This window comes from Zingiber officinale, chromosome 2A, assembly GCF_018446385.1.
Source record: "Zingiber officinale cultivar Zhangliang chromosome 2A, Zo_v1.1, whole genome shotgun sequence".
In the NCBI taxonomy this organism is placed as follows: Eukaryota; Viridiplantae; Streptophyta; class Magnoliopsida; order Zingiberales; family Zingiberaceae; genus Zingiber; species Zingiber officinale.
The window spans coordinates 6,902,782-6,928,437 of record NC_055988.1 but is presented as its reverse complement, the minus strand read 5'-3'; positions in this window follow the sequence as shown (position 1 = coordinate 6,928,437).

The following is a 25,656-nucleotide window of genomic DNA, read 5'->3' as shown; positions in this document are numbered from 1 at the left end:
GAACACACGATCCTAGGGAAGGAACCCTAGGTCTCCTTTGCTTTGTTGGTTGCGCCGAGAGAAAGAAACGGGAGAAGGAGAGTTGCGTGAGGTTTTTCTTTGTGAGGAGGGGCTGCCGAACCAATAAAACCAACCCAACTTATATTTCTAATTTATATTAAGTGGTTCAATTGAACCCAACTCTAACATAAATTTATTTGATTCTCCTTTCTTTCAGCACGGCCCTGTTGGGTTCACCGGTTACTAAAGCTAACTAAGGGTTTAGCGGACCCGAGAGGTTCCGGGTTCGATTCCCGCTTAAGCCTTTTTATTCGTCTAATTATTTTTGCTATTTCCGCTACTCGGAAAATTCCGGAAAAATATCTAAAAATTCCAGAAAAATCATAGAATAATTCTAACGCAAGTTTGATAATTTTCGGGCTTTACAATCCCCCATACCTTATAAAAAGTTCGTCTCCGAACTTAAAACAATTCTGGGTACTTCTGTCTCATGCTGGCCTCTGTCTCCCAAGTCGCCTCTGCTGTTGTGTGATTTTGCCAGCTGACTTTGACTAATGGTACTTTCTTGTTCCGTAATTTGTTTACTGCTCGGTCTATTATCTGAATAGGCCGACTGTCATAGCTGAGATCATCACGGACCTGTACCAACTGGGGCTCAATCACCTGGGTGGCGTCTGGAATATGCTTCTTCAGCATGGAGACATGAAATACGTTGTGGACAGCTGACATCTCCTGAGGTAGCTCTAGCTCATATGCTACCTTGCCCACTCTCTTCGTGATAAGGTATGGTCCCACATATCTGGGAGCTAGCTTGCCCTTTTTCCCAAAACGCATGACTCCCTTCATGAGGAAAACTGTATCCCAACTGAAAACTCTAGGGGTCTGCGTCGTGTATCCGCATAGCTCTTCGACGGCTCGGTCTTGTCTCTATCCTCAGCTAATCTGGTATGCTTTGTGGTATACGCTACTAGATCATGAGCTCTAGTTCCTTCATTCACCACTCTCATACAGTGATTGGTGATCTCACCTCTGCCCATAGAGTGCCTCATAAGGTGTCATGCCGATAGTGGCACGATAGCTGTTGTTGTATGTAAATTCGCTAGACTCGGATATTTGCACCAACTTCCTTGAAATCTAGGGCCAAGCCGGAGCATATCTTCAGTACACGATTTACTCTCCGACCATCATGGGGATGGAAGGCATCTTGAATTTAACGGGTGCCCATAGTATCGTGTACACACTTCCAGAAGTGTGATGTAAATCTGCTGTCTCTATCTGATATAATGGTTCGTGGGACTCCATGCAGCCTGACAATCTCTTTGAGATACAACTGAGCTAGCTACTCCATGGAATAGGATATTCTGATAGCTAAGAAGTGGGCTGATTTAGTTAACCTGTCGACTATTACCCAGATGGCATCAAAACCATTCGTGGTTCTGGGTAATCCCACTATGAAGTCCATAGAGATATCCTTCCACTTCCATTCTGGAATCTGGATCGGCTGCAGAACTCCTCCTGGTCGCTGATGTTCTTCCTTAACCCTTTGACAGGTTAGACAGATGCTGACGTATCTGGCGATATCTCGCTTCATCCTAGGCCACCAAAATCGTTTCTTTAGATCCTGATACATTTTGGTGGAACCAGGATGCATCGCATAAGGAGTCCTGTGAGCCTCGTCTAGAATCTGTTTTCGTAGTTCCTCCTGATCTGGAACACAAAGTCTGTCACCACAATACACTACCCCACTGGCGGACACTCTGAACTCTCCACTTTCTGATTCTGCTAACCCTTGCTTGTTTTTCTGGATTTCAGGATCCTGCTCCTGAGCTGTCTGGATATCATCAAGCAAGGTAGATGCTAAGGACATAGTGGAAAGCTGCCCGACTATAAGCTCGAGACTAAAAGCTGTAATCTCCTTCCTTAGGGGTGATGACATAGCTGCTAAAGATAATAAGGTAACATTGGACTTCCTGTGTGCGTCTGCTACCTTATTAGCTTTACCTAGATGGTAGAGGATATCTATGTCATAATCCTTGACCAGCTCTAACCATCTGTGTCGCGTATTCGGATCCTTACGAGTAAAGAAATACTTGAACTTTGATGATCTGTAGACACTCCTGAGCTCTGTACAAATAATGTCTCCAAATCTTGAGAGCGAACACCTGCTGCAAGCTCAAGGTCGTGAGTAGGATAGTTCCTCTCATAATCCTTGAGTTGTCTGGAGGCATAGGCGATCACCTTGCCTGCTGCATCAGAACTGCTCCTAATCCCAATTTAGATCACTGTAGATGTCGAAGTTGTCATGTTTTCTGGTATAGCTAAAATAGGAGCATTGGTCAATCTCCGTTTTAGTTGAAATTCTCATGATCCTCGTCCGAAATTTCTTGTTCTTCCGGTGAGACATCGATGGGGAGGCTATCTGGAGAAGTCCTCTCACAATTTCTGTGTAGCCTTTGCTAATCCCGAGCTTCGATTTCACTAGCGTTCTGGGTCTCTTCCGATTACTACGCTTCATCTTCTGGGATCTATCATAACACCATCCTTGGAGATGATGTGACCGAGAAAGGCTACAGTCTAGCAAACTCACATTTCGTGAATTTGGCGTCTGTTTTCTTTGAAGGATCTGCAGCTGTCTTGGATGCTGCATGGTCCTCTGAGTGCCCGAATAGATAAGAATGTCATCGATGAACACGATGACAAACTTGTCTAAGTATTCTCTGAATACTCTGTTCATGAGGTCCATGAAAGTAGTTGGAGCATTTGTCACACCGAAAGGCATGACTACGAACTCATAATGTCCGTATCTGGTCCTGAAAGCTGTTTTAGGTATATCACCTTTCTTGACTCTAACCTGGTGATATCCTGATCTGAGGTCAATTTTAGAGAACACTGTGGCTCCCTTTAGCTGATCAAACAGGTCATCTATCCTGGGGAGAGGGTACCTGTTTTTAATTGTGACCTGGTTCAAGGCACGGTAGTCTATGCATAGGCGCATGCTTCCATCCTTCTTCTTCACGAACAACACAGGTGCTCCCCATGGCGAGTGACTAGGGCGTATGAAACCCTTGTCAAGAAGCTCCTGCAATTGCTCCTGAAGTTCCTTCAGTTCAGCTGGAGCCATGCGGTACGGTGCCTTGGAAATTGGATTTGTGTCGGGAATGAGCTCTATCTCAAATTCAATCTCCCTGTCTGGTGCTAAGCCTGGTAGCTCTTCAGGGAAAACTGCTGGGTAGTCACAAACGACTCGAACCTCTGATAGCTGTTGGTTCTTGTCCTGGCTGGTGTTGACTACATTTGCTAAAAATCCCCTGCATCCTGAATCCAATAGCTGCTGTGCTTTCAACGCTGAGAGAAACTTCCTGGCTTTTCTCTTTGGTTTTCCTATGTACTCAAACTGTACTCCTTCTTCAGGTTGGAATATGACCTTTTGTTTACGGCACTCTATAGAAGCGCCGTATCTGATCAGAAAATCCATTCCAAAGATGACATCGTAGTCAGTCATTTCTAGTACTATCAGATCACCAAAAAGTTCTCTGTCTGCTATAATGACTGGCACTGCTCTGAGCCAGTGTGTAGATGCCATAATGTCTCCTGAGGGTAGTGTTGTCGAAACTATTGAGTACCTCTGGAGGTGTTGCTAATTTCTCGAAATCCTGGATACATAAGAGTGGGTTGCCCAGTATCGAATAAGACAGTTGCATTATCTGTAAAATCTTGATCGACCTGTGACAGCTGTCGAGGCATTTGCTACGTCCTCTCCGGTCGGTGAGAAAATCACGGCATTCGTGTTATTGGGGGCTTCTAATCTGCCTGGTGATCATGTGGACCATCTAAGGCATACATCTGGTGTAGCTGTCTTGGTGAGCTCCATCTTGTATTCGGTGAGGTGAGGAAGATGTTCTTATTGAACCGCTTAGCCATGTGCCATTCCCTATCCACATTCAAAACAACCTCGCGTGCCCTTGCGGCAAACTCCTGGATGATGTTTCCCACAAGTAGCACACTTGGGATGTCTGGAATGTTTTCCACCTGGTCCTCCTTTGGGTCACCGCTTGCCTTACGTTTCCCTTTCCAGTTGGAGCTATGTCCTTGTTGTTTCGCTGAGTACCGAGCCCGCTTGTCCCTTGGGCTCTGTGAAAACCTGTCTGGGTGATCTTGTCTTGATAGTGCTCGGTGATCGAGCACTACTCACTAGTTCCTCGTGGGTTGTGGCCTATGAGCAACCGGCCACATTCATTGTGATCTACGGTCCGAGCATCTTGACATCAACCGTACTCGTTCCTTCTCTGTGACTAGTTCCGGACACAGACGGGCCAACCTGTTGAATTTCTTCACGGCTTCCTGAACTGATAGGTTGCCCTGACGAAATTCTATAAACTCGTCATAGTGTCGGTTCGTGACTTGCATGTGAAAGAATTCCTCGAAGAATTCTTTCTCGAAGTTGGCCCATGTCATCTGGTTTACTGGCCACTTCGATTTAATCCGCTCCCACCACATGCGTGCGTCTCCTGTTAAACAGAAGGAGGTACACTTCACCTTTTCGTGCTCTGGCCAGTCTAGAAGCTCCATCGTGCTTTCCAGTGTTTTAAACCATGCCTGAGCATCCCATGGTTCGCTGGTGCCTGAGAAGTTCTCGGGCTTAATTCTCTGCCACTGGATAAGGTAAGCTTCTCTCTTAGCCCCTGCTACTGGGGCTACTGGGACTGGTACTGCAGGCTGAGCTGGTACAACCTCTGTGATTACTGGAGTCGTGAGGTTCGGTACTGGAGTGACTGGGGGAGTAGTCTGCTGGTTAGCCTTTAAGGAGGCTATCTCCTGCTGCTGTTCAGCTAACTGCTGCTGTAGCTGAGCCACTAGTGTTGTAAGGTCTGGGGGAGGCACTGAACTGCCTGCCTCATGTTGGGGCTCAGCTGCTGATGCTTTCTTAGCTGGACGTCCTCGTACCATTTTCTAAATAGCAGAGAATACATATATATATAACTAGGCTATCATGTTATAGTTAACTACTGGTAACATGTTAAATACTATTACTGTAAACATGAATTAATTAATTACCAACATGAGAGCAAACATGAAAGCACATATAACTGATATGAAAGATGAAAACAAAACAGAGTGAGAGATGTTCTTACTTCGAAGCTGTAGGCACAATGCTGATGTGTGTGTAGGAAGTGAGGAACTTGCTCTGATACCACTCTGTAACGCCCCAACTCCTGGGTACTAAGCTGTGAGCCGGATCGCTACATTAACTATTGAAACTACTGTGCTGTACTGTGCGGAAGACTGGGTAAAATAAAATTTTACTAAACTATTGTAGTTGCCTCTGTTAACTCTGTGAGAGTGAGATTTCATATCCAACTACCTTCTAGATATTCATAGCTATACTGAGGAGGTGAAACTGGAGCTTTGGATCGGTCCGTGGAACGATCCACTGACACCCACGCGAACACTGGCTGGATCGGTCTGCCGACCGATCCAGCTGCTCACTGATCGGTCGGCGGACCGATCAGTGGCTCCCTGATCGCGCACAGGAACGCTGGCTGGATCGGTCTGCCGACCGATCCAGCTGCTCACTGATCGGTCGGCTGACCGATCAGTGGCTCACTGATCGGTCGGCTGACCGATCAGTGACCGCTGATTTCGTCCCGAACTCTCTGTTCGCGGATGGAACGGTCGGCTGACCGATCCAGGGAGATACAGTAGGCTACTGTATCCATCTGGATCGGTCGGCTGACCGATCCAGGAGAATAAATGGCACTGGATCGGTCTGCTGACCGATCCAGGCTCTGATAGTCTGAAACGAAATCAGAATTTCTGATTTCCAGCACTGATTCGTGCCAAGAATCACATACACAAGCTCTAGATACATGAAAAACACTCTAGCATATAAATACTAACATTCTAAACATGATAAACTAAACAAGGCATAGTTTACTAAGCTATAACACCTAGTAACAAGACTAAGTCATAAAACTAGACATGTTAAGTACTAAAACTGAAATAAAAGCGTGTAGATCCCAAGGATCTTTATTCCAAACCCCTTGCACACACACATCATCGTAGCATCGCCCTCCAGCCTCCGCTAATCCACTTTTCTTTTACCGGTATCTGCAGTATAAGAAAAGTAGCATCTGTAAGCTAAGAAGCTTAGTAAGAAACCATCTACCTCACAAAAACATGCAACGATGCGATTATGTTTTTAAAACATGCTGTTTGAAAACTGAACTGAGCATGGCAACATGGCATGGCATATAAAAGCATAAACTGGAACTGAAACATGTATAGCATATAAATTGAACATGCTTTAAACTGAACATGGCACACTTATAAACTGAGTATGAAACTGAACTAGTCATGCATATATCTAAATCTGTACATGAACTCAAATCATGTAAACTGAACCTGAACTGAAAGCTAAATTAGTGTTCTCATCACTAGTTTCAAATTTGAAAACTATACATATAATAGATGAAAATACTAAACATCTTGTTGGGCCTGATAGCTGCATACTTCTTGGCGCATCCCTCGAGACCGGGATTGCAAGTTCGAATCCAGCGGGGTTACTAGGTTATCGAACCTAGGGACATTGTGGGAGTCCAACCCATGGATATCTGATCCAAGTACAGTGCCAACTGAATAAAAGTAAAATACTGAATCTTGTTTTATTTTACTTTGCCGTTCTAGGTTATCCGAACCTAGAGCTAGGTTATCTGAACCTAGAGGCTATTGTGGGAGCCCACCCAATGGATATCTGATCCATATAGCTGTAATAATCGGTAATAAGCTGAATAAAATGTTTCTAATACATTTTACATGCCGTTAGGACGCCTATTGGTGCATCCTAAACTGGGCATTCTATCGAATGCTTGGTGTGCACTAAAGCACACCCTAAAAACTGTAGAACTACTGAACTAACGCCAAAACTAACAAGCGAGAGTAATTATACTGCAGGTGAGGGGTTTCTTACCTCAATCGCAAGGTTTTCTTACGATTCTATCCACTAGGTTTTCCGGAAAACTGCTCCGTTCGACGAACCGCTTACATCCTCACGTTCCTCTCGCAGAGAAGAACCGACTTCGTGCTGGTGTTGTCGCCGGAAAGTGAACACACGATCCTAGGGAAGGAACCCTAGGTCTCCTTTGCTTTGTTGGTTGCGCCGAGAGAAAGAAACGGGAGAAGGAGAGTTGCGTGAGGTTTTTCTTTGTGAGGAGGGGCTGCCGAACCAATAAAACCAACCCAACTTATATTTCTAATTTATATTAAGTGGTTCTATTGAACCCAACTCTAACATAAATTTATTTGATTCTCCTTTCTTTCCGCACGGCCCTGCTGGGTTCACCGGTTACTAAAGCTAACTAAGGGTTTAGCGGACCCGAGAGGTTCCGGGTTCGATTCCCGCTTAAGCCTTTTTATTCGTCTAATTATTTTTGCTACTTCCGCTACTCGGAAAATTCCGGAAAAATATCTAAAAATTCCAGAAAAATCATAAAATAATTATAACGCAAGTTTGAGAATTTTCGGGCTTTACAATTTTCTAAGAAAACGAAAATCGCGGAAAAGTCATTTTCTGAAAAACGAAAAACGCGCGTTTTTTCAGAAAATGAAAATGAAAATGGGACAAACCAAACACCCCCTTAGTTTTTTCATTTTAAAATTTAGATAAATTCTTAGCTTTAAAAAGATTTCATTGAAAAATGCTTTACCTAATTCTAGCTTTAGTTATTAAAAAAACAATACTTAGCTTTAAATTTTTTTTTTTAAACTTGGCTCTAAGAACTTAGTTATTCTTTTTCCTTAGAAAACTTTAGCTAAATGTTTCGCTTTGAAGAGAATTTCTTTAAACACAAAATACTTAGCTTTTCTTTTTTGAAAAAGCTTAGCTAAATGCTTAGCTTTAGTTTTAGTCATATATCCTTTTGAAGAATACTTTTTGAAACAACTTAACTCCTTTTAGGTTGAAGGTTCTTAACTTAACTTACTTCTTAACTTACTTTTACTCCCCCTTTGACATATATCAAAAAATTCTAAGTAGAGAGAGAAAGTTGTTAAAAAAATAGTATCTTAATTTGAAAAGCTAACTTTTAATTCTTTTCTAAAAATTTGACTTGTAAAGTTGTTAATTGTTGCTTCCCCTGAAATGATCACTTAACTTTCTTTTAATAAAATTACTTAGCTTTAAAAATATTTTTTTTAAAAAAAAAATTTAGCTAATTACTTATAAATAATTTCATTGAAAAACCCTTAGCTAAATACTTAGATGTAGTTATGCTTTTGTAAAGATACTTATCTTTATAGGGGAAAAATACTTAGCTTATCTTTTTTTTAAGTAAGTGCTTTAAGTTTGAGAGGACAATTAACTTTTAAAATGATTTTAATGCTAGAGTCCAATCAAGGAAGTATTCAAGTAAAAAGAATTTCTTATAGAAAAAATATTAAAAATAAACATCTACTTTTAGAAGAAATGTTTAACATTTAACTACTAGTTATTTATCATAGGGGTAGTAGCGTTCACTTGGTTAGTTAAGTAAGTGATCTGATTAGTTTAACTAAGAGGGATGATTTAACTTGAGCGATTTGAAATGATATTTATAGCCCAAACTTATGTTGATGCACAAACATAAGTATTCTCAAGTCCAAGCAAGGTCATAAGCATCTCACACCTTTCTAAGTATTTTCAATCATAAGCAAGGTAGTTCTAGTGTAACGACCCGACCCCTTGGAACCTTAGGCATCCCAACTGGCGACCTATATGGTGCCCCCATTGGCGCTCCCTTGGACGGCTCAACTGGCGACCCTTTATGTCGTCGACCGATGACCCTCGGCCGTGCCGTTACTCACTAGGTCTTACCACCCCTGGCCAGTGGATTTTTGCCTTCCCCAGGATTCGAACTCTAGATCTCCAGGCTAAGTACTAGAGTTTATGAATCCTGGTAGCCAAGTGAGTGTTTGTCTTTCCTAGGATTCGAACTCTAGACCTCCAGGCTAAGTACTAAAGTTTATGAATCCTGGTAGCCAAGTGGTTCAAACCAATCCGAACTAAGTAAAAACATTACTTGTGTTAGTGCGTGCTTGTCTTTTTCTTTCTCCTTAACTTTTTATCTGCTGCGTATTCTTGACTTTCGAAAAATTGACGATCGCTATTTACCCCCCTCTAACGTCTTTCCAATCCAACACAAAGGTGATGCCACTTGATTCGAATGTTGACAACACTTAGTCATTGTTTATCTCCTTTCGTATCTTTTTCTCGAGCGACCTCCCATCTTCATAGTGCCTTTTTATTATTGCTGACGTTATCTTAATTTCTTGGAATGCAACTTCGTTCAAGGCTACTCCACATGATATTTGATCTGAACCAAAGCTCTGATACCATTTATTGTGACCAAAGGAATACACATATCTCCACAATAACATGATATTGTTCACTTTGGACCTAAGCCCTTATAACTTTGCTCTTGGGCATTACCCAAAAGATCTTATGCCAATAGAGATATCATACATCATTTTAAACCTATGATCTTTTTCATATCTTTTCAATGTGAGAATTTGACTGAATCCCAACAATCCTCTCCTCAAACAAAAGACCATAATTATTCTCATGGTATGTGCTTCTCCGTGAGCATCTGATCACTTTTGACCTGCTTCGGGTCTCTCCATAAACATCTGGTCATCCTGACCTACTTCGGACCTCCTCGTAAGTATCCGATCATCTTAACCTACTCCGGGCCTCACTGCAAGCATCTGCATCTGGTCACTTCGAACCTATTCTAAGTCTCCCCACAAGTATCCGCATTTGGTCACTCTTGACCTGCTCCGAAACTCCCCATGAACATTCGATTATCCTGACCTACTCCAGACCTTCCAGCAAGCATCATGTCACCCTAACATGTTTCGGGTCTCCCTGCGAGCATCCGGTCGCTCTGACCTACTCCAGTCCTCTCTATAACTTCATTCAAGGCTACCCCACATGACATCTAGTATGAACTATGACTTTGATACCATTTGCTGAGACCGAAGGATATTCATATATCTTCACAATGACATAATATTGTTCACTTTGGGTCTAAGCTCTCATGGCTTTGTTCTTGGGCTCTACCCAAAAGGTCTCATGCCAAGAGAGATATCTTACTTCTTTTAAATTCATAATTTATTCCATATTTTCCCAATATGAAATTTTGATTAGATCCCTAATAATAGGGGGAGGATTATAAAAAATTTATTGGAAAGGTTTATGACAGTGGAGAGAGTCTTTTAAAATGAGTGAAAATTTTAATTTTTGATGTGGGAGTGATATGATGGAGCACATAAATCCATGTAAGAAGTTTATAACTGCAGATGCCCTTAGTAACCCTTGCCCTTTCGCCCTTGATTCAATTTTGCCACATTTGCATCAAACCTAGATGCCCCAGAGCTCGTCTCGTTATGATGCAGTGAAATGGTATTGTCATCTAGGTATCTATAGTTTGATCTCCAGCTACGACATATTTTGTAAGAATTTTTATTCCAAATGAGGCGTGCAACTACTAGATGTTGAACTTCTGAGTCGTCCATCGCGAGCGCTTCTTGTTTTATCCTGACAATTGATATAAAAAACTCTATAAGGTCAAATTCATCATCCAAATTCGATGTTATCTAGTTGATCATTGTTTTTTCCATGCCCAAGCTCGCTGGTTGATAGGTCAGCAACAACAATTGTCGTGGTAGAGGAAGGAAATTAAAACTCAGTACAAAAATAATTGGATTAGGGATATGAACTAACGAATTAGCCTGATAACTTGTCAAGCCCACAAGTGAAATGAGAGTCAGTTGGATCGTTTATTAAACAAATCAAATGAGCTAAAAGAATTGGAAAAATCCAATTGAGCCCATAAATTGCCAGCATCCGCAAATATAATCAAGCTAAATAATTTTTTTAAAAAAAAAAACAACCTCTAAATATAGTTTTGAATTTATTTGTTAATCGAATAGTGGGAATACCGTCTACATCCAAGATTAATTGAATAAAATTTAAATATCCGAATTATAAAAAAAAGAATAATAATAATTAAGTTTGTATTACATCGGATATATTTCATTCTCTGCTATGTTATCATTTAAATTTTATTTTATTTCATCATAAATTGAATAAAAGAAATTAATAAATCAAATAATTCTATTATTAATTATATTCAAAATAAAAAAAAATATTTATCATTCAATTATCTTTCTATTTTTTCAGTTCTTTATTTATCAAAATTTTAGATTCTAATATGAGCCGATGTATCGTCCAAATTTTAATTTCTACATGAATATATTGTATTGGAACATTATTAATTACATATGCTGGACGTATTTAAAGGTGAAGATTTTATATGTATGTTAGGCAAACCACGGACGCATTTAACTTAATGGAACAAAATTAAAGTTAAATATAGGCAATCAGTTGAGAAGAGTAAAGAATAGATTTACCTAGAATAGCATTACTATCTTTCCTTTGTGACCTTTATCAATGCATATGGACATCTTAAAAGAAGGTAAAATCTTCCTGACTTATTTCCTAGTAACTTTTTCTTGTATCGTTGAATCTATCCTCCACCAATAGCTAATATAACCGTGTTAAATTATTTTTTAAGATGGATGACTCCCCAATCGAACAAGTGCGACTGACAGTTCCTTCAACAGACGATCCAACGTTGCAAGTGTTAACATTTCGCATATGGATTCTTGGTGTTCCGCTCTGCATCCTGCAGTCGGCGTTGGTTAGAATCGCTACTTTCAGGCAGCAGTTCATCTACATATCACCCGTTTGTATCGATTTCTTCTTGTACGGTGGATGTAATTTGTTAGCCAGAGTTTTGCCAAATAAAGTTGTGACAATCCCAGGCACAAGATGGAGCTTTTCACTTAATCCGTGCCCCTTCAATATCAAAGAACATATCGCCATGTCCATATTTGTTAACTCGATAGGCAGTCCAGGCATTTACAATATCAGTGTAGCCAAGATCTTTTACCATAAAGAAATTCATATTTGGCCAGCTTTGCTCTTGGTTATATCAACACAGGTACCAAATTTATAATAAGATGTAATCATTCATATTAAAGAAAGAAGAAAAGTGACTATATATCAATTTATACAGTTCTTGGGTTTCGGATTTGCCGGTTTGTTTCTAAAATTTCTAGTAGATTCACCGAATATGTGGTGGCCCAGTGTAGTTGCCAGCATCCCTCTTTACAGGTATGTTAAAATATTGTTGGTAAAGAATTATTAAGCAAAGGATGAAATGAAAATGATATTTGTATTTCTCAGGGCATTACATGAGGAGGATAAGAGGCCCAAGGGAGGGTTATCACGTTATCAATTCTTTTTTATTGTCTTTGCTACGATTTTCGCTTACAGCATCATCCCTGCTTATTTCTTCCAGTCTATTACTGCTCTGTCATTTGTGTGTTGGATATGGAAGGACTCTATCACTGCACAACAAATTGGCTCCGGGATGAATGGACTCGGCATTGGATCAATTTCGCTTGATTGGATGACTATAACAAGTTTTTTAGGAAGCCCTTTGGTTCTCCCTTCATTTGTGATATTCAATAATTTGATTGGATTTATCGTGATCACATACATTTTTATACCTTTCTCTTATTGGAGCAATGCATATGAAGCAAGAAAATTCCCACTGTTTTCGACCAATATCTATGATTCTCATGGGCAAAAATATAATGTCTCAAGAATTATCGATTCTAACACTCTCACGTTTAATCAAGAAGCCTATGATAAGTACTCGAAGATATACTTCACTACTTCACTGCTTTATTGTTATGCGTTTAGTCTTGCTCAATACACATCCTCTATTTCTGAGATTACTCTTTGTTATGGGAGGTACGTATTCATTTTGTCACATTCTAATTGATGTATTCATAGTCCAGTTGATCGTTGTAGTAATCTCTGCAGATCACTGTGGCAAACATTTAAGAAAGCATATAAACACGATGATGAGCAAGATGTGCATGGGAGGCTAATGAAGCAAAATTATGAATCTATTCCGCAGTGGTGGTTTTACTCCATATTGTTGTCTATGATCGGCATGGCAATTCTGGTTTGTGAAAGTTTTGGAAGTCAAATTCAACTTCGTTACTGGGAAGTTTTGTTGGCATGTGCTTTGGTTTTTCTGTTCCTTCCATTAGAATGTGTACTTGAAGCAATTGCTGGTTCGGTGAGCACTAATCATTATACTAATCTATATAATGAAGTCTATATATATATATATATATATTTTAACTAACTAGTGACTTTATGTGTCGCCTATAGGGATTCACATTAGATTTGCTATTCGAAGCCATCATTGGATACTTGAATCCAGGCAAACCTCTAGCCAACATGGCTTTCAAATTATATGGAACAGAGGCTCACCTAGTGGCAGCCTATGCTATATATAACTTCAAATTATCACACTATATAAAGATTCCTCCAAAAATCGTATTTCACCTTATGGTAAAAGCATTCCCTTTCTTCTATTACTGGATGGTCATTTTCTTCATCATTAGTTATATATATAATATATATATATTTTTTTTAAAAAAAATGATGACTGTAGATTTTAAGTGCGACGATTTCATGCTTCATTGATTTTGGCATAGCATGGTGGATGCTCCGATCAATAGATAATATTTGCCAGCCAGACTTACTTCCGGAGGGAAGTCCTTGGACATGTCCCAGTGACAAAGCAATGTTCATCACTGGGGTAACATGGGGGCTTGTTGGACCTAGCAAGACGTTTTATCCCGATGGCATGTACTCCATAGTCTTCATCTTTGCTCTAATTGGACTCGTCGCACCAATTCCTGTTTGGTTATTATCGCAAAAGTACCCAGAAAAGAAATGGATTAGACTCATTAACTTCCCACTTATATTCAATGCCGCTCTTGTTCTACCTGTCGGTGGGATGGTGGGTTATTGGAACTGATTTATTGTTAGTTTACTCTTCAACTATTTCATCTATCATAAACATAGAGAATGGTGGACTAGATATAATTATCTATTATCTGCTGGTCTTGATGCGGGCTCGGCAGTTTTTGTCCTTCTGCTTAGCGTCTCTCTTCAGTTTCAGAATATATATGGAGCAAACTGGTGGGGATTAGAATTAAGTGATCATTGTCCATTGACAAATTGTCCCACAGTACCTGGTGTGATTATTGAAGGTTGCCCCATAATTCAGTGACCATATTTCAATATGGTCGTAGACAAATAGAATAAGAGGCATAAACATAGAGAATAGTGGATAAAATTATTTATTAATTATTATCTGTTGTATTTAGTGTGGGCTTTTCAATTTTTTTTATTCTACTATTTAGCGTCTGTCAATTTTAAATTAGATGTCCATCAGCAAATTATCCTATTATATTATGGGATGTTATCATTAAAGGTTATCTCATAATCCAGTGACTATATTTATTATTAATTCAAATATTTTTAGTGTCTTAATTGAATAAGAGAAGAGAGATGATTTTTAATTCTATTATTTTGTTTTGATTTGATAATTATCTATCCATTTTTATCTAAAATAATGATGAATTTGTACATATATGATCTGGTTAAACATGATCCGCATATAAACTTCACCATATACTAGACAAATTGAATTAATTACACCACTTTAAGAGAGACAGACAAAGGCATATTCCGAATTTGATGATCTTATTTTAAAAATATCTACTCAAAGAAATTTAAAATTTTAGGAAAAAAAATAATGAACAATTTACCAAACAACTTAGAAGATTATACATTTTTCTTGATCACGTATATGATTTGGAAAATGTCCAAGCAATGTAGTATCTTTTCCTTTTTATTTGTTTCTCTCTTCCTTTTTACTTCTTTCTCTTTCTTTTTAATATTTATACGAATTTTTTTAACAATTCTTGTTTTACTGTGTTCCTGATTTTGAAAAATCAACTACACAATGTTGTTGTAGAAAAATCAATAACAACATTGTGTAGTTGATTTTTTGAAATCAGCTACACAATGTTGATGATTTTTAAAAGTATTGTTGATTTTAAAATATCAACAATAACATGGACCTAATTTTCAAAAATCAACAATACATAAAATCTTCCAAACGACTTTTTTTTTTTACTTTGTTGTTGATTTTAGACTAATTTTTACAAATCAGCAACACTGTATTACTGATTTTCAACTAATTTTTAAAAATCAACAAAATAATATTGTTGATTTCTAAAATTAGCAACATATTGTTGTTGATTTTGAGAAATCATCAACTTGCTGATTTTTTAAGATGTTGATTTTTAGAAACTAGCAACAACATTGTTGCATACTTAAACTTTGCTAATTGTTGCCTAGAATATTGGAACTTTGCTAATTGTTACTAATTGTTGTATTTTTCTGCTATGCCATCTCTTGATTTTTTTTCAAAAAAGTGAAAAGCGACGAGCGTTATTCACCCCCTCTAGCACTTCTTTCGATCTTAAATAATGACGTCTCAAAATTTACTTAACATACATATTGTAGTAGCTACGAAACTGTAACTATTACAAGTACAAATTTAACTTTAAAAGGTGATAACTTTTGAGTTATATTAAACTATGTTACACACAATATATAAAATCGAAGATCTTTGAACGAGCTTCAATTTAATATATTATGTTTCCTATAGTTTAATTTGAATCAAACTTTATGGTTTCTCAAAGTTATAACTGATAGTTGTAGCAACAACGATTTCATAGCTGCTACAATGTGTTGCTGATTTTAAGAAACCAACAACAACGTTATTGTTAGGACACTTTGGTAGCTAAAGGGGGAGGAAGGGGGGGTGGGGGGGGGGGGGGGGATTAGGTCCAATCGCTTATTCGATGATTTGTTGCAATGAAAACTTGAAGTAATCACTTGTAGGACCGATACACGTGAGACGGAGGGGGGGGTGAATCATGTGTATTTAAAACTCGTTCTTTTTGTTGGTGCAGTTAGCACTGACGATCAAACTCATGTTTTGATGTATGCATGATAAAAGGTTAAAGTTAGAAGTTGTGCTCTAATCCACTTACCTAGTGTACAAGACTGAAAGACTTGACAGGGACCAGACACCAGGCTGAAGTCTAGTCTAGTCAGGAGGATCAGACGATTAGCAGGAAGTCTAGTTGAGTCAGAGAGGACTAGATAGTTAGCAGGAAGTCTAGTTAAGTTAGGAAGGATCAGACGATGGGTTGAAATCTAGATGGGGCATCTGGTAAGAAAACCAGATCGGTCAAGAAATCAAGGTCAACTGAGTCCATAAAATGCTAAGTAACAATAAGCAACTGGAGGAGAGATCCATAGTGAGGATGTGTTCCTAGTTGAGGGAACATGCGTTGGTCAAACCTAGGGTTTCAACATGTTGGATCATTGTGCTAGAGGCCGATGAATAGTGTTCATGTCTTTCACGTTTTTCATAAAACAGTCAGAGATAAACACAGCAGAAATAAAGAAATAACTAATAGAAAGAAAATCCAAGCCAACACGTGTTGGTTTTACTTGGTTAAAAACTTGTGACAACTCCTACTCCATAGTCCACAATTATTGAGTGCTTTTGATAGGCAATTCACTAATAGTTCGAATCATTATAAAATGTAATTATAGTTTAAGTACAAGTAACTTTGGAAACTAAACAATACTGACAACTTAGAGGAAGAGATCTTGAGTTTGTTGTCGTCGGAGCAGCGTTCGGGCATTGTAGAGTCGTTTCTAGAGTAACGCATAGGAGAGAAAGTCGTTCAAAAAATAAATATCGAAGCTACTGGTTGAACCCTCTTTTTAGAGCTGAGTTGAACATGATCTGATCCACTGATCTTGGGATCACTTGAGCCGAGATTGTTCGCTGAAGGCTCAACATTTAGCTTCCAGGATTTATGTTCCGGGAGGACAATTTGGTCAGTATGGGACTCAGCGAGGCGGGCCGAAAGCCCAATCTTCGCATTGTCAGCAGAGGACAGCTCCCCCTGCAGCAGCTGCATATGGCATGCACGGGCAGGAGCATTCCGGTGTCCTTGTGGAGAACCCCACGGTATTTCGCCTTAGTGTTCTCCTGTACTATTCGTCAAGAAGAAGGATGGTACTCTGAGGTTGTGCATCGATTATAGGCAGCTGAATGCAGTGACTATCAGAAATAAGTACCCCTTGCCACGGATTGAGAATTTATTCTAAGATTGATCTGCGATCTGGATATCATCAACCGAGAGTTAGAGATTCTAATATTCAGAAGACAGCTTTCCGCACCAGATATGGACATTACGAGTTTTTGGTAATGTCATTCGGGCTTACCAATGCTCCTGCAGTATTTATGGATCTGATGAACCGTATCTTTCTGGAGTATCTAGATCAATTTGTGATTGTATTTATCGATGACATATTGATCTATTCACGTTCCGAGGAGGAACATGCGCAGCACCTTCGCATAGTCTTGGAGACTCTTCGACGACATCACCTGTATGCGAAGTTCAGCAAGTGTGCATTTTGGCTTCCCTCAGTTGGTTTTCTAAGACATATGGTTTCTAGCCGAGGTATTTCAGTAGATCCTCAGAAGATTGAGGCTATCACTAGCTTGGAGCAGCCGAAGTCAGTCCAGGAGATCCGCAGTTTCTTAGGACTGGCTAGATATTACAGACGATTTGTTGAGGGTTTCTCTCGTATTGCTATGCCGTTGACACGTCTAGCCAGAAAGGGCGTGAAGTTCACGTGGTCGGAGGCTTGCGAGATCAGCTTTCAGGAGCTGAAGCGGAGATTAGTATCAACACCAGTTTTGGTTTTACCTTCTGGTGATGACGGGTTCATACTTTACACAGACGCATCTCTTCAGGGCTTGGGCGCTATTTTGATGCAGCATGGTAGGGTAGTCTCCTATGCTTCTCGTCAGTTGAAGGAGCATGAGAAGAACTACCCAGTACATGATTTAGAGCTAGCTATTATCTTTGCTTTGAAGATTTGGCGATATCATCTTTATGGTATTACTTTTGAGATTCTTCGATCATAAGAGTCTCAAATATCTTTTTACCCAGATCTCCAACAGAGGAGATGGATGGAGTTCTTGAAGGATTATGATTGTACTATTAGCTATCATCAGGGTAAAGCTAATGTGGTTCGATGCATAGCGAGGAAGTCTAGAGGACTTTAGCTTGTCACAGAGTTTTAGTCACGGACTTGATTTAGGGATTCTCCGAGTTGGGCCTTGAGGTAGGGACGGACAAAGCAGGTATTCTTGTTACCATGGTTGCTCCGTCGATCGTAGGATGAGGATTCGAGAGGCATTCTGATTCATTGGCGGATAGCTCCAGGATAGCTTGACGGACCAAGTTTACGAGATAGCGAGGTATTGTTTATTTCCGATTATGTGCCTCCTCACGTCATGGAGGAGTTTCAGAGGCTCATCGTTCTAGATTTGCTATCCACCTGTGTGGGACCCGTATGTATCGCGATTTGAGATGTTCCTATTGGTGGAACGAAAGAAAGACATCGCAGATTTTGTAGCTAGATGTCTTCATGTGCCAGTGAAGGTGAGCACGGAGACCTGCTGGTTTACCAGAGGATCCCTATTCGGAGTGGAAGTGGGAGCATATTACTATGGATTTTGTGGTAGGATTGCCTACGACTCGACGAGGCCATGATGCGATTTGGGTAATCGTTGATCGATTAACCAAATCCGCACTTTTTAGCGATCCTGAGGATCGATTAGCAGTTATATTGTCGAGAGATTATCAGGTTGCATGGTGTTCCTTTGAGCATTATATCGGTAGAGACCCACGGTTCACGTCCGTCGGCGATCTGCAGCGGGCCTTGGCACACTGACCGTTCGATCACATTCCATCTAAGCGGATGGGCGATCGAGCGGACTATTCGGACTTTGGAGGATTCTTTGAGGTCTTGTGCTATGGATTTGAGAGTTGGGAGGACCACACCTTGGTGGAGTTCGCCTACAACAAGAGCTATCATTCGTCTATCCAGATGGCACCATTTGAGGCGTTGTATGGTAGACCGTGTCGGACACCCATCCTCTGGGAGGAGGTTGGGGAGGCCCAGCTGTTAGGACCTTAGAGAGCTCAGCAGGAGGCAGAGTTGGTTCGTACTATTAGACGGAGGATGTCTGAGGCTCAGGACCATCAGAAGAGTTATGCTGATCAGAGACGGAGACCCCTGGAGTTCTCCATTGGTGATCATGTATTTCTTAGAGTTTCACCCATGAAAGGGGTGAAGAGATTTGGTCTCCAAGGTAAGCTAGCTCCCTGATATATTGGGTCATTCCAGATCTTGGAGAGGATTAGATCAGTAGCTTACCGTCTGGCGCTACCACCATCTCTAGCTGGCATTCACGATGTATTTCATGTATCTATGCTGAGGAGATACGTATCCGATCTGGCACATGTTTTGTCAGATATATCAGTTCCTATTCAGCCTGACGTTACTTACGAGGAGGTTCCGGTACGGATTCTGGACCATAGAGAGCATCAGTTGCGGAACAAGATGGTTCGACTGGTTAAAGTCGGATGGCAGCATCATTCTGACGAGGAGGCTACTTAGGAGCTGAAGGATACGATCCGAGCTCGATACCCTCATCTGTTTACTTGAGGTATGTGGGTTAGAGTTCCTTCCAGCATTTATACAGTTTGGTTATATTCTAGTGTTTTCTGTTGGTTATAGCGAAATTTGGGGACCAAATTTTTATTAGTAGGGGAGGATGTAAGATATCGGAAAATTAAATAAATAGGGGCATTGGAGAAATAGCCTTATTAAATTTTTCCGGAATTTTTAGAAATTTTCTGGAAATTTTTCCGAGCTCGTAAGACGGGTTTTGAGGGGATCAATTTCGGATTCGGATAAAAGCCTGTTTAGGATACTCGTTTAAGTGAGGAAATGTTTTATTATTAATTCCATTTCTTTTCACTTTATTTCCCAAACACCGAACCTGAGCCCTCGTTCCCCGATCTTCCCTCTCTTCCCAACTCCTCTCTGTCTCTCTCGCGGACAAACCGATGCCGACGAAAATCTCCATCTGGGGGCGTCCACATCGCATCGGCGGAGGACCACGTCGCCGGAGATCGAGGAAGCCGGCAGAGTCCAGTCGATCTTTGGTCCCGTGACTGCTGTTCCGGTGAGTTCTGTGTCGATTGGTTCGCGTCATCTCCCAACCTACTGACTTCCTCGTTCCTCTTCCTCGAGTTGTCCCTGGAGCGATCCGTGTCTTCTCTAGCTGGAGCGGACAGCGACGCCATCGGGAGGTGGTTCAGAGAGGTAAGGTTTCATTGGATCTATATGCTTAACTAGATTAGGGTTCTTCCCTGTACTTACCCTCGTTCTCTCAGATCTGTGCTCTAGAACAATCTTCGGAGAGGGATCTTGGACGTCATCTATAGGTTCTTGGCCGAGATCACCAAGTGCTCACTGAGAGCAAAGCCGAGCATCTGGTTCCAATTCGGTGGTGTTGAATTCTTGATTCGAATTGTGGAGTGGATCTAGCAGGGAGATGTTCTGTGGACTGTCTGGCTCCAGCAATAGCTACACTTCCTAGCACCACCACTTCTTTGTGTGGATCAACAGATCAAAGCTAGGAATTAAGGTAAGATGAGTAGATTGTCGTCTTGAATTAGGGTGTTGGAAAACTTGATTGAATCTGTGATCTCATCTTAAACCGAACAGAAGGGAAGATCCAGTGAGGTGAGGTGAGGTTCTGTTCTTACTGTGGAGTTGTTATTTGTTCGGCTCTACTTGTTCCAGCATCACCAGTAGCTGGAGGTAAGGTGTATGGTAATCGATTCATATTGTTGATGAATTAGGCATGTATTGGATTAGGAATATATTGGATTAATCCATGATTAGTTGATACATGATGTGTAGAATTGAATTAGGGTTATGTTGATTGTGATTAGATTTAATTGCTTAGATTAATCTAATGGAATAATTAGGGTTAAGATGATTAACACTAATCAACTATTAGATTTAATCTAAGTTTAGATTTCTAATCTATTGGTGATTAGGGATTAGGTAACTAACCCTAATTGATCGCTAAATTTAATTAGGTAGGTGGTGATTGTGTTGATTAGGGTTTTACCCTAATTTAGTTTTAGAGATTTTATTTAGCTATTCATTTGATTTAGCTAAATAAAACTGTTTGTTTGACACAGGACACTGATTCGAGACCGGCGTCTCGATTTCGGATTTGAATTGTGCCTTCTATTTGAGGCGGGTACCCTTTGACTTATCTTTTTGATATTATCTTATGATATGTGTAGTTTATATATAATTACTAGTAGTAGATGGTAGATTTATCTCTTCCTTGGTCTTAGCTTAGTTGATACCTATCACATGCTTCTATTGTTAGATGCTTTACATTAGCCTGGTTTACTTTTATCTGTTGCCATGTGTATATGTGTTCGTGGTTATGGTTACTTATAGTGCTTATTTACTCATGATTAGTTGCTGGAGATATTTGATATATATTGTTGGATTCATGTTGTTTATATCTCTATTATATATATGCGTTTACCTTATTGGCACCTACGCATATGAGTGAGGATATGTTCAGGTATGACATACTGTAGCCGCACGCACCATATTGCATGATTGCATGCTGGGCAATTGACGACTCCAATATTGTCGAGCTCGTCGGCCGGCTACATGAGGGCCTGCACACAGCGTGACCACTCCATGGGTAGTGGCACAACACTCAGGGTGTGTATGGCTGGTTGCTCGGTGGTGCACCGCCGGGGTGCTCATGGGAAGCATGATACAGTGGGGTTGCAGCCGGGATCCCTCCCCGTCATCGCGTACCGGGTGATGAGAGCATTGCGCTCCCTCACTATGTTTGAGGTAGGAGGATAGGTGCCCTTTCACTCACCATCAGTACATTTAGGAGCAGAAGTTGGATTAGCAGATTCCATGCTTGCGCTTCCAAATCGATTCGATTCTTGTATTCATCATTGCGGGAGGTCTCTGTGGTGAAGATTGCATTCTTCATGTTGATACCAGAGTTTAGAAGTTACTTGTGCATCTTCTCCAATGACCGGAGTCGGGAGTTTTCGTCTGCGACCTCTTGTGTGACGGCAATAGTGTGATGTTTGTTTAGTTTGGTTGTGAGTTTGGATCGGTTCATTTCATTTATGTTTTTATTATCTTAGAACATATTTTGTTTGATATTTGTTGCATTTAGTGTACTGTACCATAGGATGTTACTGATGGTTATATGTTGCTGTACATATCTATTGGATTACCTGCTGTGTTCTTTGAACTCACCCCGTTGTTACTATTTTCCAGGTTAAGGTCGTCGGGAGATATTCCAGTCACTAGCCCCATTATCGCGAGGATTTTCTTTGTCGGATTATATTTTTCTTTTGCATCTTATATACTTGTATTGTGGGTTTGTATTGTGGACATTGAACATTCGGGTTTGCTACTTTTGTTTTTCACTGCGGATTTTCTCATTACTTCATGGATCTGTTTTCTTCGTTATGGTGGAGTAGGATGTTTACATATATCTTCGAGGATTCTATATCGTTTTTCCTTATTAAACTGCGTGGATTGATTATATGTTGAGCTGTGTGGAATATTGATATAAACTGCGTGGTTTGTTTCTTATTTGTATTGTATTGTTCCGGCCGTGTGTGGCCGAGTTATAGATATATGTATTATGGATTCATATTGTCACCCGTACAGGGGAGATGCTGCCGAAATTTCTTCGGACAGGGACTACCTGGGGCGTGACAATTTGACTCGACTTTTATCGATCGATCGATCCTCCCTAATCGGTCAACTGATCCTTCCGAATCATCCCAACTTCCCATCCAAATGTTGCTACTTCGGATAAAGTCTTCGTTTGATCGGTTGATCTAGACTTTCAGTCGATTGATCCTTCAATTCTCTCCGGTTTATCTGGTTCGATCAACCCGCTGTTCATCCACTGTTCAGTCGACTAATTTCGTCGTTCGATAAACCGATCCTTCGATGTTCCCTGACTTATCTGGTCCGATCAATCCGGTGTTTATCCATCGTTTGGTCAACTGAACCTCTAAGTTCGGTCGACCGATCCCTTGGTCGAAACTTCATTGTGAGCTAAAATTATGATCTGATCTTTGGGGTTCAGTCGATTGATTTGGACATTCGGTCGACCGAGCAAGGTAAAATCCTAACATTCAAAATGTTAGTTTTCCTGCAAAATAGAGTTAGAATAATATGCAAACATTGTATTTTAACAGTCTCGGAACTGTCCGATTTTGACTTTCAGATTTCAACAAAACCCTAGGTCGAACTGACACATACTGTTCGCTCTATGGGGAATGCGCCCTCACCTACTCTTCTAAGGAGAGATTATCTTTTCCAAACTGGTCCTCTAGACCGTCTGAATTTTTTATCAGCATCTGAAACCTCTGGACTTTCACCTAGTCTCCTTAACCCTAGGATTTTTCGCCTAGTGTTTGCGACCCCTAGGATTTACACCTAGTGTCCTCGACCCTAGGATTTTGCTCGACGTTCTCTACCTGCCATGTCTTTGCCCAATCCAATGGACCAGGACTTCATTGTCTAACTCTAGATAGGACTTTCCACCTTTTGCCTAGCCTCAACTATGACTTTCACTTTGCCTAAGATCACTTAGGACTTTCCTACATACTTAGTTCCACTCTTTAGATCAACAATAATACTTAACTTAGAATCCTTTTTCATTATCAAAACTCAGGTTTGATTAGCTGTGCTCCTTGCACCAACAATCTTTCCCTTTTTGATTATAGCAACACAACTCAAAATTAAGCTAATTATATAACAAGTAAGAATAAGTAAGTATTTTCATAAGTAAGAAAAGTTTTGAAGTGTTGAAATAGAACTAAGAAACGCTTAAGTTTCAAGTTCCAACTCCCCCTAAATCTTAGCACTTTCTTAGCTTAAAAAAACTTAGCTTTTTCATTTTAAAATTTAGCTAAATTCTTAGCTTAAAAAAGATTTCATTGAAAAATGCTTTACCTAATTCTAGCTTTAGTTAAAAAAATAATACTTAGCTTTAAAAAGCTAGGCCCATGTCTTTCATGCCGAATCTTGAGTTCATCATACCTTTTGTGGATTTGATTATCTTATCATTACTCCCAATGATAAGTATGTCGTCTACATAGAGGCACAAAATGACATAGTCACTCTCTGTGGCTTTCATATAGACACATTTGCCACATTCATTGATCTTGAATCCACATTCCTTCATGACATTATAAAATTTCTCATGCCACTGCTTTGGTGCTTGTTTCAAGCCATATAATGACTTCACCAATTTACAAACCTTGTTTTCCTGTCCTGGCATAGAAAACCCCTCAGGTTGGTTTATGTAGATTTCTTCTTCTAAATCCCCGTTTAGAAAGGCTGTCTTTACATCCATTTGATATATTTCGAGACTCCAGAGAGCGGCAATAGCCAACAATACTCTAATGGAAGTTATTCTCGACACTCGAGAATATGTATCAAAGTAATCAAGGCATTCTCATTGTCGGTATCCTTTGGTTACCAATCTGGCCTTGTACTTATCGATTGTGCCATCTAATTTCATTTTCTTCTTGAAGATCCACTTGCAGCCTAGTGGTTTACTTCCCGGAGGAAGATCCACAAGTTCCCAAGTGTGATTTTACAAGATAGATTCTATCTCAGATGCAATTGCCTCTCTCCAGTGAAGTCCATCAGACGATCTTACTACTTCTGAGTAACTCTGAGGCTCACTTTCCAACATGAAAGTGATAAAATCTGGTCCGTAGAATTTTTCTACCCGAGCTCTTTTACTCCGTCTAAGCTCAACCTCAACTGGTTCATTATCTTCTTCGCCTTGTGTTTTATATGCTCAGTTTGAGGAGCTAGCATCCTCTCAGGTTTTATATGGAAACACATGCTCGAAGAATGAGGCATTTCGATTTGATTATCGAGTTCTTGTGTACCTGAATGTGTGACTCATACACACAAAATCGATACGTACTGCTGTTATGTGTATATCTAATAAATATGTAATCAACAGTTTTTGGTCCTATCTTAATCCTTTTTGAATCAAGTACCAAAACTTTGGCAAGACACCCCCACATTCATAAATATTTGTAGGATGGTTGTTTTCCATTCCACAACTCATAAGGACTCTTATTTATTTTCTTTCGGGCACCTTATTTAAAAGGTAATTAGCTGTTAACACAGCTTCCCCCCACATGAACTCTGGCAGTCTAGAGTTCAATAGAAGAGTATTCATCATCTCCTTTAGAGTTCGATTTTTCTGCTCAGCAACTCCATTTTGCTGAGGAGTATAAGGAGCGGCTGTTTCATGTCTGATCCCATGTTCAGCACACAACTCAGTGAACGGTGACATATATTCACCGCCTCGGTCACTTTGAACCACCTTAATATTTCTATTAAGCTTGGTTTCAACCTCATTCTTATAGAGAGCAAATTTCTCTATAGCTTCATCCTTACTTTTGAGGAGATACACATAAAAATATTTTGTGTTATCATCTACAAAAGTGATAAAGTATTTATTACCACCACGTGTTGACGTACATTTTAGGTCGCACACATTAGTGTGGATTAAGTCAAGTGGTTCGTTACTTCTTTCAACATGTTGAAAGGATGACCTTGTCATTTTCGCTTCAACACAAATCTCACACTTGTGTTTCGGGTCAAGGTGGAATGTAGGTATG